The sequence below is a fragment of the Equus przewalskii genome, chromosome 18, assembly GCF_037783145.1.
Source record: "Equus przewalskii isolate Varuska chromosome 18, EquPr2, whole genome shotgun sequence".
In the NCBI taxonomy this organism is placed as follows: Eukaryota; Metazoa; Chordata; class Mammalia; order Perissodactyla; family Equidae; genus Equus; species Equus przewalskii.
Window position 1 is genome coordinate 22,993,381 of NC_091848.1, and position 16,169 is coordinate 23,009,549.

Genomic DNA, 16,169 nt, shown 5'->3' on the forward strand with positions numbered 1-16,169 from the left:
TGAACAAATATTAGTTGAGTGCCTAATATGTAAAAAGTACTATTCTGGATGCAGGTAATAAAATGATAAATAAAACACGTATGACCCTGCCCTCATGGAGCTTATATTCTAATAGAGGAAAACAAATAATAAAAATGTGAACAAATCAATTTCAGACTGAGACAGGAATTGTAACTGCAGTAAGCAGGGTGACTAGGAGGAGGGAGGCTATTTTAGAAGAGTTGGTGGGGGATGGGTCAGGAAGGATTCTGGAAAAGGTGACATTCAGTCAAAGATGTAAAGCATGACAAACAGCCAGCCATTTAAAGAGCATTCCAGGCAGAGGGAACAGCAAGTGCAAAGGTACCACAGTGGGAATGAGCTAAGCTTGTTTGAGGAAGAGAAGGAAGGTCATTGAGCTGGAGCACAGTGCACAAGGGGCAAGAGGTAGAAACGAGGAAGGAGAGAGGTGTGTAAGGAAACTGTTTTTAAGTGCAAAGGAGGGTATTAAAGGGTTTGAAGCTAAGGAGTGATATGATCTGAATAATTTTTAAAAGAGATCTTTACGACTGGAGTATGGAGAAGGGATTTGGAATGTGGGGAAGAGGCAGCAGGGATGCCGGGGACCAGGTGAAAAGCCATTGCTGGAGTCTAGGAGAGAGACAATGAGGCTAAGGCCTGGGGGAGGCTGGAATGTGGAGGAGAGGTGGTGTATGGAGAAAGGGAGGAAGCGAGGAAGACAAATGAGACAACGTAAGGGCAAAGGATTGCTCAACTGTAATGCACTGTCAAAAGCTAAGGAATTATCACTAGATTATGGCTTCCTGGGGGAGGGCAGAGAAGATTCCTGCTGGGAAAGAGGTAGAAAAAAGGATCAAATAACAAAATGGCTGATGTTCAGGGACCCCAAATACAAACTTCTCCTCCATGACTTGCTTACATCTTAATACTGAGCAATGGGCTCACTCTGCTGACAGTGATCTGAGCCAGTTAATCACAACAAGTCAGGGATGAGAAAGGAAGTTTTCATTAGATTAGCTGGCAAATCAGAAGACGGGTGACTAATGTCTCAAAAAACCCATCTTCAAGGATTACAGAATCTTCAGGCAGTTATATAGGGGAAATGGGCAGTAAGGAGGGTGTTTAGAAATGTCAGCCTTCAGGCATGACGGACTCCAGGGTCTTTCATTGTTCTTCTGTCAGTGATGATGAATTTCTTGTAGGTGTGTTTCCCACCAGTGGTCAGCCTGTTCCTGGAAAGAAATTCAAAGAACAAAGTTTTATCAAGCTATAGGGGAGTACGCAGAAGGCAGAGGCCATAAATCAAGAGAGCATATGAATTTTTTTTGAGTACGTGCAGAGCAGCGAGTAGTCTCACAAAGGAGGGACTGGGGTCATTTAGTGCAACAAGATGGCCTTACTTATGTTCACTTACAGTCTGACCTGGCTATACGGAAATTCTGTTCCAAAGGTTTAAAATGAGGGTCTTGACCAATTCCCAAGCCATTTATGTCTTTTTTTATTTCCTTATTTCACTGACTTTTTTTTTTATGGTAATAAACATAGAACATTAAATTACCATCTGAACCATTTTTAAGCGTACAGTTCAGTAGCAAGTGTATTCACATCATCGTGCAATAGATCTCCAGAACTTTTTCATCTTGCAAAACTGAAACTCTATACCCATTGTCACTAGTTATCCATCTCCCTCTCCCATTTATATTTTATTTTTAAGGTAGATCCAAACAACTTTATTCATTCTCCACAAACTCAGGGTCATTCCCTTGATACTTGTCCTTCATATTTGGAAATGGCATTGAAATGAATCAATGTCTAAAGCATCCAACTTAATTGCATTTTGTTTTCAAAGAATTTGATTTGTTACATGAAAAGCCATGAAGTCTAATGCCATGAGGAAGCATTCTCTGGTATCTCCGACTCAGTGTGTTTCAATAGGGTGATACTAGCGTGTTCAGTGGGATCGTTCTTCCTTGGGCCGCGTGGTCTGTGCAGTCAGTGCAGGACATTTACCATGGCTGCATCCCACCCCTACTAAACACCAGTAGCACCCCCACTGTGACGACCAAAACACCCCCTAAACACCCCTTGGGGAGTGTTGACTCATCCCGGCAGAGATCCACAAGTTAGGACCCCTTGACTCTGGGGCATCTCATCTGTCACGCTCGCATGACCTAACTCAATTATGTCAGCACAAGTCCATGATGCTGACATGGTTCCGGCTACTTATTTTGCAAGAAATAATTATGTTTTCCCATACTCTTTTCCCCTACAAGCATCTGCTTGGACTTTTCAGCCAATTCCCTTGGGCCCACACTTCTTTGAAGTAGCTGTGATTAAGTAAGAAGGTCTTAATAAGAGAGTCCTGCCCTGCTTCACTCACCTGCCCGCCCAGTCCTGCCACTGCTTGTGCTTTTTATTTTCTTACATAGACCCAAGGAGGAGTGTGTCCAGGAGCGCAAAGGGTACCAGGAAGTGACAGGGTTAGAGGGGCTTGCATACCAGATGACTGGTTCAAAAAGGGAGGATCTGGGTGGGGGTTAACACCATCACACCATTGGCATGGGCTACTTTTTCAGGGCAAAAGGCATTGCTTTGAAGAATAGTCGAATTTTCTCAGAGAGAGAATGAGAGAATGCAGCAAGCTTTATCAAACAAGGCACAATGACTCACTCCTTCCCAGCAGGTTTCGCCAGTTCTTCTGGCTTTTCTTAGTTCGATCTGATAGTAAGAACCAAGGATAGACTACCTCCTGGCTCTGCCTCTGATTCATACAAGTCTTTCTTCTTCTTCTGATGAATTTGTTACTCACCAAAGTAAGCGACAGTTACAAAACTTGATAATTGGCTTATTGGAATCCTTCCAGAGAAAGAAGTACATACTCCACAGCATACAGTTATGAAATTTATGTCACCTCCCATTATGTCTCTACTTTTACTTCATATAAGTAAGTGATCACAAGGTGTATATATCATGTCGTGATGAGATTGCATTATCTGCTTCTTGCCATGAAAAGACAGACAATTGCCCCATTTTCTCCGAAAGCTACAAAGCTAAGGTGTGCAACAGACTGTGTATCTTTTTTTGTTGTTGTAGCTCAAACATCAGTTTACAGTAACATAATCTTCTGCTTAGTCTCATGGGGAGAAAAGCAATTTGGACATCCCCACTGTAACCTGATTCACAGACTCTGTTGAATGCAGCAGACACCTCATGTTACTGTCTTATCGATCCTGAAAACTCATGATAGATGCCTCCTCTCCTCTCCATTCTACCTCCAAGCGTCTCTCTTTACACTCTTTCTTTCATCCTCTCCACCAGTCTCAACAGGGGACATATTGCTTCCTTTCCCATCTGTTCTCTCCACCACTGTCTGTCTTACCTCCTTCCTTATTCAGTTGAGTCCTCTCTCTCTAACATCTTCACTCCTAATTCACTGACCCTTCTCGTCTGTCTACTCCCTGAAACATGCCTCCTCTGTCCCAGAAATAAAACAAAGCAAACAAAAAAACCTTAGCTAATCCCCTCCATTAGTAAACTACCCTCCTTCCTTTCTCTGCCAAAATTCTGGTCTCCACCCACTCCTTCCACTTTTGTATCATCCACCCACTTTAATCTAGTTCCATCTCCAGAGCTTCAACAAATCTACATTCTCCAGTGGTGTTCACCTTGTCTCTTCAGTTCTCCACAGCTGACTATCCCCTTTTTGAGAGGTTCGCTTTCTTTGAATTCCACCAGAGTTTTCTAATCAATCCTCCTATCTCTGTTTTCTTTGTTCTTCATCACTTTCTTCCCTACAACCACTCTCCCAGAAATCTCACCCACCCTCGGGTCTCCAGCTGCTCAATTCTAGCCTCATAGACCTCACAGCAAAGCAGGTGTGCTGACTCAAGCGGCATGTCCCGGTTTCACAGACTTTGCTTCTGGAACTGCAGCAGGTGGAACCTAGATGTCTGCCAGGGGAAAAAGACCTGATTCATTCCTTGCCCTGTTCCTCCTCACATTCCTGTTCACCAGCCCATCGCTCTTTCTTCTTTTACAGACTTACCTCTCCCTTCAGATCATCACATTGTTCCATTTTTGCAACACATTTACTTATTATATCTTTTGTGTGTGTGTGTGTGAGGAAGATTAGCCCTGAGCTAACATCTGCTGCCAATCCTCCTCTTTTTGCTGAGGAAGACTGGCCCTGAGCTAATATCCATGCCCATCTTCCTCTACTTTATATGTGGGACGCCTGCCACAGCATGGCTTGCCAAGTGGTGCCATGTCCGCACCAGGGATCCGAACTGGCAAACCCCAAGCCACCAAAGCAGAGCGTGCAAACTTAACCGCTGCACCACTAGGCCACCCCCCTGACATCCCTTTATAATATTTGTTTGGTACATTTCTGGCTGTATATTCTTTAATCAGGTCTTCATTTGACAATTATTTTGCAATATTTCCTATGAAGAAAATAGAAAGACAATTCAGTATTTCCTATAGCCTCACTGAGGCTTTTTGCATTTTATTGCAAAACTTAACAAATCATATTTGCTAATGTAATGTAAATATTAGGATGCTGTCAAATTAGAGGAAAGCTCTATCTTCAAGTTTTGTTTAATTTATGATCTATTAGATTTGGAAAGTTTTTTCACAGACTAGCTACTGGCTCTTAATATTTTAAACCTTGTTGCTCCTCCACCACAAACTGTCACTGGTACTGGTCCCTGTGGAACACATACATCTCATGATAAGAATCTGGTCCAAAAGAGGACGGAGAATGTCATGTGAGTCAGCACACGCGTTGGTAGGAATATTCTTAGAAGCTATTCCATTTCCTTTACTGGAATGGCTAGCAATAACATCACCCATGGAAGCGAGAGTGAACCATGTAAATATATCTTACTAAAATCTCTGCTAAATATATTTCCAGATCTGCTTCTAGCCCTGACATTTTGTGAATAAGGGTGACCTTGTGTGCTTTGGAAGGCACCTTAACCCTCTCTATGTCAGACTGAAGGACATCTGGTGGAATACAAAAAAAGAAAAATAGAATAAAAGGAGTTGGGGAACTGAGCTTCATATTCAGGGTAAGAACAGCTCCCAACACGACTTGAGATTGGGTGTAGTGCCCAGGAACCAAACCCCAGGTCTCCTTCCAGCAGGCTTCTTCCCGTATTGCCTAAATCTGACCCAGACACTCTTCATTCCAGAGCATTTCCTTTCCCAACGGGTAACAGACCAGATCAGCAGCCACAGGCGTCCAACTGCTGAGGTTTTCTATAACCACCTAGACCAGTTCTATGAGTCCTTCCCAGTTCAAAGAAATGTGAGCCCAAGGGAATTGGCCCAAAAATCCAAGCTGATACTTGCAGGGGAAAAAGAGAGATGCTGAGTTAAAATACAGTATCCTACATGGTAAACTGTAAAATTCTCATGCCTGTTTACTAAATAATGTTCCCCAAACATTATGTAATGCCTACATACACCAGTTCTCAGGCTGGAGTGGCAGGTGCCACCAGCAGCCCCGCACCTGATCACCAGGGGCATCAACTCTTTCTCCTTCCCTTTAATTGAGCTGAGAAAAGCTGTGTTTTTCAAAATGAATTTTAGTATGTGAAAAGCAAACTAGAGCTGTGTTTTCAGTGTTCTCCTGTTAGAGCTGAAACTCAACTTTCAGGTGCCATTCTCCTTGTGCAGGATAGTGCTTCCTCCACGGAAGAAACAGACCTCAGAAAACTGCGCAAGGCAGGCCAGGCCCAGAACAACCTGAAGCTCTTGATCCTTGATCATCCTTTTGAATGACTTTAAGGACAAAATATGTGGTTAATACAAAGCCGAGAAATAGTGAACTAATAAAAGGAGCCAAATGATTTCCTCAGGTTAATTTTATCAAGTTGAAAAGAAAAAAAAAAACTGTAGTTGAGTCAAAAATTCTCCATCTGCTTACAGAAGTACAAGAAGATAAAAACAATGAACATTTATTGAGTGTTACTAAGTGTCAACTACTATTATAAGGGCTTTACTTGTGTTTACCATATCTTAGACGAGTTGATGGTAAAGGCTGGGTGAATATTGGTTATCACTAACTCACCTGGCAAAGTTGTAAGGATTAGAAATGGTATAGGTATTGTACCTGGCTCAATAAATTTTAGCTAATACTGAGCTAATATTTAGCTCCATAATAATAGCTAATACTGCTTTCTAAAGAATGCTTGAAGGACTCTATAGCCCGTAATACAGAGTGATTCTTTAATCTTAGGTGGAGAGATATGACTAAAGATAGCAATTGCCTCCAGTTAGCTGTAGGACTCTCGGTCTGAGGAGGGCATGGAATTGTTCTGTGTGGCCCTGAAGGAAGAAAGAAAAAACGAGTGGATGTTATAAGGCCCTGGTAAAAAGAAAAGAAAAGGGAGGGAGAGGGAAGGAAAGGCAGAAAGGAAAGAACAGAGGAAGGATTTAGGGGCTGCCTTGAGAATTAGGGAGCTCCCACATGTCTGTAGGGCTATTCTAGAAAGGGCAGGCAGACCTTAGATAAGGAGGAGGATAAGGGGAATTCAAGCATCATATCAGCTTGCAGATAGGGGATGTTTTTACCACTAGCCTAATACCAAGTTCCATCTCAAACGCGCCCAGATGGCCTGAGACGTGAGAGTGGGCACTGTGGAGACTTCATCAGGCCTCAAGCTCCACAGGACAAAGTTTTCCACCCAATGGAGTTCTGATTAACGAAGCAAAGGATAAGATGGAAACCAACAGGTAACATCGCTGCCACTAATTTCTTAAAGCACCTTGAAATTAACAAGAGAGTAAACTTTCCCCCATCAGCTCAACATTCCTGAGGCCAGCAACTCAGTGACATATGTTTTTTCCTTTCTGCTGCCAGAGAACAGTGGATGATACTTGTAAAGCTTTAGGGAGTTCATTAGTTAAATGAATGTGATAATGTAATTCTTAAATGAACGTAATAACGTAATCCTCCTGTAACAGCGAGTTCAACCCCCATAAACATTTTAAAAATAAAACACTAGACAAATACAAGGTGCCATTTTTATTATTTTCACAGTCTCTTTCAACACTTTGCTTGACAAAGTGAGCTTCTTTATGGAGCCTTTTTTTCTTATTTTAAAGAACCAACTTAGAGCTTAAAAAACAAAATCTATGTTAACAGGATAAGCTATATTTCCAAATAAAATGTTTTTTTAAATGTTATAAAAGTTCATTGTAATATAATCTCAGAGTCACACTTCTGATTTTCACTTGATTTAAAATCAGCTCCACAGCAAACACAAACCCTAGTCAGGCATTTTGTGGAACCTTACACATATCACCCACTAACATATATCTTACTGTATAGTACGGTATGGTGTTAAAATGAGCTGGTGCTAGAGGCATGGTTCAAATCCTGGCTCCTCCACTCACTGGCTATTAACCTTCGGCAAGTTACTCAAACTTTTGTGCCTCACCTCTAAAATGGAAATAATGAGTATCCAGCTCATAGAGTTGTTGCAAGTTAATACAAAGAAAGTACAGGCATGTAGTAATTGGCCTATGAATGTCAGGTACCATTATTAGTAGTACAAATATTAAAGAAGGAAGAAAATACGTCACATTTCAGAAAGACTGATTAAAGCTGAGTTAAAATACAGTATCCGAAGTAACAAACTGTAAAATTCTAATGCCTGTATCCTAAATGATGTTCCCCCAAACAATAAACACCTATGTTGGTAGGAAAAGTTAACTTTTTATTTCAGAGACATAGATTTCTTGTTTGTTTTTGCATGCAAACATTGAGGCAAGCAGTATCTTTGCTTGCCTCAAAGGTGTGAGTTTGTATGTGAGTGTGTAGGTGTTGTTTAGGGGGTGGGTGTGCATCAGAAAGTCTCGTGGCAGAGTTCCATGTGATTGTGTCTTAAGATTTTTCCACTCTGACAATTGAGATCACACTCAATAGCTCTTCAAGACAATCATATTTGATAACACATGGTGAGTTTTTTGAAGCTTCATTATTCTAAGAAGCAAATATGTCAAATATATCAAATACAATAATTTTTAACAGAAGAATAAGTAACAGTTATCCATAAATAATTGGTGGGATAGATTACATACCATGATCATTTACAGTGGTTCCTCATTCTATAAAAAATATTAATAATACCTAACATTTACTAAGTACTAAATATGTGTCAGGCATAGTTCTAAGTACTTTACAAGTATTTTTTCATTCTATCCCCACAACAACTCTGTGATGTAGATATTATTATCCTCATTTTATGGAGGTTCTGAGAGGTTAAGTAATTTACCAGCATCACACAGAAGTTGTGAAAGCAGATTCAAAACCATGCAGTCTGATTCCTGAACCCATATTACTATCCATCCCTCATGATGCAAAGAGATAAATTATTGGCTAACTCTTCACTTTCCAAAAAGAGTTTCCAGAGTTTTATCAGCATATTAATGTTTTTCCTTCCTTCCTTCCTTCCTTTCTTTCTTTCTCTCTTTTTTTTTTTTTTTTTTTGGTGAGGAAGATGGCCCCTGAGCTAACATCTGTGCCAAGCTTCCTCTACTTTGTTTGTGGGTCACTGACACAGCATGGCTTGATGAGCAGTGTGTAGGTCCGTACACAGATCAAAACCCATGAAGCCTGGGCCACCAAAGCAGAGCACACAAACTTAACCACTATGCCATTGGGCCAGCCCATATCCTAATGCTTTTAAAATATAATATACTATATAAAATCTTGTATCACACATATCTTACTAGCATAAAATTGGTTTTATGGAAACCACTTGAAAAAATTGCATATTATTCTCCTTTTAAAATAATTTTCACCTTCAAGTTATCCAGTTAAATGCCTTTAAATCAATCTATACATGGATATTTATTTAATATACCTGAAATACAAACTTAAAAAATATGACTATCTATTTGGAGATGTATATATATAAAACATAGTTTCCTGGGCTAGAGAATAGTGCAGGGTACAAATAAATTTCATAAAGACTATGATTAGTACCTTCAAAGAAAAAAGGTGAAATACTGAATCCATGAAACAAAAACATGATGAGATATATATATTATATATATAATACATATATAGAGCAGGAGGAATATTTACATATTTTTAATAATATTACAAAGGAAACACTTTGGGAATCTGTTTTCCCCTTAGTCCCCAAGTAAAGTGTCTCTTCCTAACATGTGAAACCTAAACTGACCCCACGAGCAGAAGAGAGGAAATGCCACAAAGGAACACAGATCAGACCTAAACCTGGGCTACAAATTTTCCCAGTTCCAGGAGGCACTAGAAATTTCTATCAGAATTGTATATTTATCTTTAATGTAGTTTACAGTAAAGAGTTTTCAACCTAGAGTACATTTAATCAAACATAAATGCCTTTATTGTTTTCATAGAATCCCAAGATAAAAACCTCTTTGACACTGGTCGGGATAATTTTTTTAAATTCTAATTTACCCAGTTCTCCTGTTTTTCTCCTCCTCCAGTCTCAAGTAAGGAGGAAAGTCCTTTTTAACTTCTTACCTTGGGAATTTTTACAGAGCTAAAAACATAAACATATGAAGTCAGAGGCTCTTCTGGTCTTTTGAAAAATCTAAATCCATACAAGACATAACCCTGCGTGTCTTGGAGGGGAAGAAGAGAGAGGAAAGCATTTTTTAAATCAGAAAAGAAAGCAAGCCAAGATTCTGAGAGACTAGACACGGGACAGAAGTCAGTGGGTTCTGTGGAGCCCCGAGACTTGCTGTATAGCTTGATGGCAGTGTCCAGTGGATGAGGCAAGGCCCCCAAGGGGAAGGCCTATAGTGCTTGTAAGGAAGGCAGACCCTAGGCAAAGGGATCCTCGGGCTCCCCCAAGACTCTCCTTCCCCAGGCATGGTCTAGAAGCAAGCTAGGCCCTTAACCCACGCTGATGAGACACAGGCACGCCAGCAGAAACCAAGGCGGGCCAACGGTCACTGACCAGAGTGGTCAGTACCTCCCCAGAATCTTAGCACGGTCCTGTGGCAAGAGCCAATGAAGAGTGAGTGAATTCTCTGCTTGTTCTACAGGATGGGGGCTCAGAGTCCAATTCCAGTTGATGGAGGGAAAATAAAGAAATGTGATATTTCCTGCACCGCTGTTTGTGAACTTTCACTCATTCCCACAACAGTAGGTATCTGGACTGGAATGGATACCTGACTTTCCTGACTTTCACGGACACAGTTTTGGTGTCCAGAGGGGATAAATTCAGATAACCATCCCCCTTACAGCATGATGTCTTAACAAATTTAAATAAATAAGTGGAGTGGAGAGGTTTAAAAATATTACTTATTGGGAGCAGTTATCTTCCCATTTCTGATTGGTTAGGGAACACTGTCTAGTGAATTAAGCTTCAAAGTATGGAAAAACTGGTAAGAGAGGGAAAATTGGTAGGTTGGTACAGTTTATTAACTTGGTAGCTCAAATATGGAATATATCTGTACTTATAGTATATATCATGAGCTCTTCAAGAGACTTAAGAATGTCGTAAGGATAAAATATTTTCCTCTAAGAAAGATCCCTCCAAAAGTTTAAAAATCAGTTCGTGGATCCAGCATACCTCTTACTGCTTAACAACATTATAGAGGAATATAAGGAAGGTTCTACCTTATTTTACCTGGGTCAATTATCAGATGGTATTTATTTTGACCCATATGGAATCATTGGTATAATTATTAAAATCCACATGGGAAACTCAAATATTTCAGTTAATTAATGTTTTATGCCTTTTTAATTTCGAAAGTCATAGGGAGTTTATTAACATAGCAAGAAATTTAAGACATCGAGATTAGTGCAGAAGACAAGATATGAATCTGTCTTGATCTAAAATGAAATTGACTGGCATGGATTCCTTGCTCAAATAAGGAGAAGCACTAATAATAAAATGTAATGTTAACTGCAAATGATCTAAAACTATTAAATAACCTGAAATTAAATTTCATTTCCCATTCCAGAAATATAAATACTATAGCGTATTTTTCCCCTTGCTGTAAGGAATGAAGGAAGGAGCTGTCTTCCCCCAACCATCTCACAATGTAGTTGAGAGAAAAAATATTGCTGGAAAAAACTCATGAACAAAGTAACACAATCACATGCTGGGTTAGATGCCACAATCAGCTAATACATCATTTCAGCAAACAGACTGAAAACTAAATAACCACTTCATGTTTGTAAAATATTTTGCCATCGTTTATTAGGTGCCAAAATGTATGTCAATATCAAATAAAGGGCAAAGAACCTGGAAAAGAACTGAGGACAGCTGGAATCAGCATCAAGAAAGTGGTTCTCTACTGATTTCACTGAAACTCAAGGTTACCTTTCACGCTTTCGTGTCTCTCTTTTTGTTTTGTTTTGTTTTCATTTTATACTTTTTTTTTCCACTTCTGTCTTCTTCTCCAGCAATAAAAGCCAGTAGGCCGCTGTGGTTCTGAAGTACTACAAAGTGTTCAGGAAAAAGACTTGAGTTTGAGTCTCACCTCTGCCGTGCCTGCTTGCTCTTGGGCTGGGGAGTGAACTTTCCTCTGTCTCCATTTCTTCACAGGTAAAGGGAGATGATAGTGCCAACCTCAGAGAGTGAGGATGAGGGAAATGGCAGGCAAGAAACCAGCACCTGACACAGAGTAGACATGCAATCAGTGGTGTCCATTATTCTTTCCCCTTTGGAAAAAAGATAGAAAGAGAAGGAGTCTTTGTTTTAGAGCAGCACTTCTCCAGCTTTAACATGCAGATAAAACATCCCACAATGTTGTTAAAATTCAGATTCAGTAGGTCTAGGATGGGACCTGAGATTTGGCATTTTCCATGTTGCTGGTCCTCGGACCACATTTTGAGCAGTAAAATTTTAGAGGTAAAAAAGAACATGGACATGGTCAGAGGAGAAACAATGATATGCAAGAAAATAAACCAACATTTATAGAATGCCTACTGAATGCCTAGAAATGTATACATAAATACATCTTTTTTTTAATCCTCAGAATAACTGAGAAGTAGGTTTTATTACAACTTTAGAGAGCAGGAAGTTGAGGATCTGATGCACTAGTTCATAGGAGATCTTTCTAACTCCAAAGCTCACATTCACGGTACACCTTGAGAGAGGACAGAGTCAGAGAGACCAAGAGAAGGAGGTAAAGACAAATGGAGGAGTCTACGTGGGAGAGACTGATCAAGCAGGGGTGGGCATCAGTGACAGTAGAGGGAAAAGTGAAGGGCGCAGGAGACTTGGGAGTGCATTGAATGGTGAGAGCAGAGATAACAGTGCAGGGGCAGTAAGCCCTTCTCCCACACGCCTTCAAAACCAGAATAGCTGCTGTTCAAGGTCCAACCCTTCCCCTTTTCTATCAAATCATCATTGACAAAGGACTAGTGCAACTATCATCTTCTATGCAATGACGGAGTGGATCTGGGCCACTGCCACCTCTCTTCACTATTTCTATGGTTACCAAGATAAGAAAGAAAATGCAGAGAAGGTGAAAAGGAGGACAATCAAGTACCGCACTTCTGAAGGGCCTTTTCCAACCAATGAGTTTAGCAAAGCATTCATATCTTATCTAATTTCAACACTGCCCTAGCAAACAAGAACTGGAGCCAAAGGTATGGGTCCATGATTATGAGGTAGAACAGGTGACAGTCATACGACAAGAAAAGCATGCTGCCATAAATGTCTTACTGTAAAGCAGCAAGTATTGTCGTTTTTAGGTCCTATAAAGTGGATTTCATTTAGGGCAGACACACCAAATATAACTATTTTTATTAAACTCTAACCTTTGTTTTGTTTTCAGGATGACACACTTAACTGCCTTTAAGGCACCATTCAGGAGTATACCAATTTGGACCCCAATTAACAAATTTCTTCAAAAGTTTTCATGAAACCTATAATTGTTTCATGAATGCACATAATGTGTTTTATTACACTACCAACTCCCTTCCTTGAGGGTTTAGGACCTAAGAAGAACTGAACTGGATGAGTCCTCTTCCTTATCTTCATGGATAAGATCTAGCTAAGATGATCCACTAGGGCAATCTTGATCAAGCAACCAAAATAATACCAGGAAAATGGTAAAGGATGATGGTCAAGAGAAAAGCAGAACCACCTTTATGGCAAAGGAAACCAACAAGTATTTAGTACCATCTACATGTTAATTTTATTTCATCTTCACAAACCTGTGGTTTAGGTACTGACAGGCTCATTTAACAGATACTAGGACTGAGATTTGGATAAATTCATTAACTTGTGCTTGGTCATACTACTGGCAAGTGGCACTCAGAATTTAAAAAGAAAAAGCCAGTGCTCTTACAGAGGATGTGGGGATTGTGGTAGAAGAAAGGAATTGTCCCCCTATATCAATTTTCCTCTTCTTCCTTAATTGAATTCCAATTTTTATCTGGGAGCACTGTCATTTGGAACAAAAGACTATGTTTCTCGGCCTTTTGCAGCTAGTTGTGGCCACGTGCCTAAATTCTGGACAATGAGATGTAAATAGAAATGTCGCATAGGACTTTGGGGAGTATTCATAGCATAGCATAGTGTTTGGTCAGCCTGCCTCATTGGCCTCCCTTCTGAGTCCCTGGTTCTTAGTTTTCAGGCCACTCCCGATAGGACTAGACTCCAACGGTGAGATCCATCACAACTGGCTGGAACCTTTACCCTTCCCCAGCCCCAGCCTAATTCCGACCTGCTCCTCCCCTGGGATAATGCTCATCAGCTCCTCTGAGTTCCCCATGATGAAAAGCAAATCCTGGATGCCACGTGAGCACCACGGAGCCACTATTCCTACCTAGCTCCACTAAAACTGACCAGGATTCACAGCTGGTCCTTGATGCCTGGTCACACCTCCCTCCTGAACCTCTGTGAGATTGAAGCCCAGCTCTGAACCCCAGCAAGCTGGCTAGGATGCTCATTGTCTCCTGGCTGCTGCCGGCCCCATTTCCAGGGCTTGCCCATGATATGCCTCAACTCGTCACAAACACACCTCTCTGTTTTACAGTCTTAGGCCACAGAACATGCAGAACTAGTGCTGCCTGCTCTGCTCCTTCAAATCAGGTCCTCTTGGCCACTGATGCCTGCATGAAACAAACTGAACTTTGTCACATGCCACCCCTCCACCCTGAACAAGATCTTGTCAAGCTGTTATGCCTTCCAATGAGAAAATGCCACATGTACATCCCAGTCAGTGTATCCCTGGCCAGGAGGTTGCAAATCTGTCTCCGCTCAAAATGTTTCCTCTTTTCTTAGTGTTATCATTCAGAATGCCATTCTCTGAGGGAAAGATGGAGTGCAAAGGGCAGAAACTTTTATGTTCATGAAAGATATCTAACCTAAATGCTCTTGGTTTAAAATATATATAAAATTAAGTCAGTTTTAAATCATAGAAGTATGCCTACAATCTGACCATTATTTTCTACTCTCTTGTCCATAGATGTGAAAATCTTTTCTACTATCAAGATTCTAATTAGATCAAGAAAGATACTAGGAGACACAAGTTGGCAGAGTCTAATCTGAGGGCATCGTCTAAGTCACAGCATACAATGCAGTGATTAAATTAGTTTTTTATGGAGCAAATAGGCATAAAGGGGTTGCTTGTAAGGTAACATTAGTCTCATTAATGTCAATGAAGATCAAGCTCTTAAATATGAGTTCCCAGGGATGGCTCCCAAGGAAAACTAAACCAAAGAAGGGAGAAAAGTAGGAGGGTTTATTGTTAATTATTTTAAGCAATTTCAAAATCCTTAATTGCATTTGAGTCTGGAAAACCAATGGGGAAATGAATCATTTTTTCACTATCTGTAGGTCTGCTATTGGAGTCAGAGGCTAACATCAATATGGAATATAGAAGAGAAAAAGGGACGTGACTCCATTTTGGACATGTGTAACTTCATTCAGTATAATGTTGCTCTGAAACCTATCTTCCAGATCTCCATAAAAGAAAGAAAAAATGAAATTGCCTAGGAAAACATAAGTTCCTCATGGATATTACGGTAGACTCCTTATTAACTGTAGAACTATGTACAGAATGCCAATCAATAAGAAAAAAAAAAAAGGATCAAGATTTCTTGGGGCCAGCCCCATGGCCAAGTGGTTAAGATCGCACACTCCTTTTCGGCAGCCCAGGGTTTCGCTGGTTTGGATCCTGGGCCCGGACATGTCAATGCTCCTCAGGCCACGCTGAGGCGGTGTCCCATACAGCACAACAAGAGGCACTCACAACTAGAATATACAACTATGTACTGGGGGGGGGTGCTTTGGGGAGAAGAAGAAGCTGGAGGGAAAGAAGACTGGCAATGGTTGTTAGCTCAGGTGCCAATCTTTTAAAAAAAAACCATTTTACCTTTAAAAAAAAGATTTCTTTTGTGTTAATATAATGTGGAGTTATTACCAATTGAGCTCCCTCCTAAGCTCAGAGGGTCCTTTCTCTGTTTGGTATTGGGAATTTGAAACGAGACCAAAACTGAGCGTTCAACAGTGCAAGCTTTATTCAATGGCCAAAGAATGGAGAAGTGGGAGCAAAGTTTGCAAATCACCTTCTCAGCTCTCGAGGTGATCAAGCAGCTGTTATAAGGGGTCAAGGTAATAAGAGGGAGGAATATTCATAGCAATACAGGGAACTGGGCAGGCTTTTCTGGGAAATGGGGTCCCACCTCTTTTCTTCCCTTATTTGGTTTGGAATTTCCCGTCATGGCAGTGGGTAGGTGTGTTCCATAGCATGATAATGTAATACAATGAGCATATAATGAGCTGCGGGGCCCATGTCAGGTCAAGTCAGACTGCTATGTTGCCTTCAATTGATTTTAACTGTTTTTGACTAAGTCTCAGCCATCTTCTCCCTCCTCTCTGTGGTTTCCTGTAAGCCGAAGATAATATGTTAGGCTTGTTCTGAGCAGGGTTCTGGTTAATGTCTTATGGGGTTGGTGGGCTGGGTAACAGAGTGACTTGCTTTAACTTGCCTATAACTTGCCTTAAGTGAAGGTCTGAAAGGAAAATCAGTCTGTAATCACCTATCAAAATACATTTTTTTAAATATTAAAACTACTATTCTGGGATGTCTTCCTGACTCCTGTAGATTTAGACACTGCTTCTTCATACCCATTGCAGTTGAGACATGCCACTAATACAGCAGGCAGCACTATATTGTAAAGTTTTTAGTTTTTCTGGCTC

The 16,169-nt window shown here is 40.6% G+C and overlaps 1 long non-coding RNA gene across 1 annotated transcript in view; it reads right to left on the bottom strand.

The window, feature by feature from the left end:
* Positions 1–990: 990 nt before the first annotated feature.
* The window catches only part of LOC139077102 (uncharacterized), a 33,765-nt gene continuing 18,586 nt past the window's right edge, over positions 991–16,169 (bottom strand). The window contains exons 2-3 of the long non-coding RNA XR_011529356.1: positions 11,494–11,674; positions 991–1,232 (exon numbers count right to left, since the gene is read on the bottom strand). This is a non-coding gene — a long non-coding RNA (uncharacterized lncRNA). The remainder of the gene's footprint in view (positions 1,233–11,493; positions 11,675–16,169) is intronic.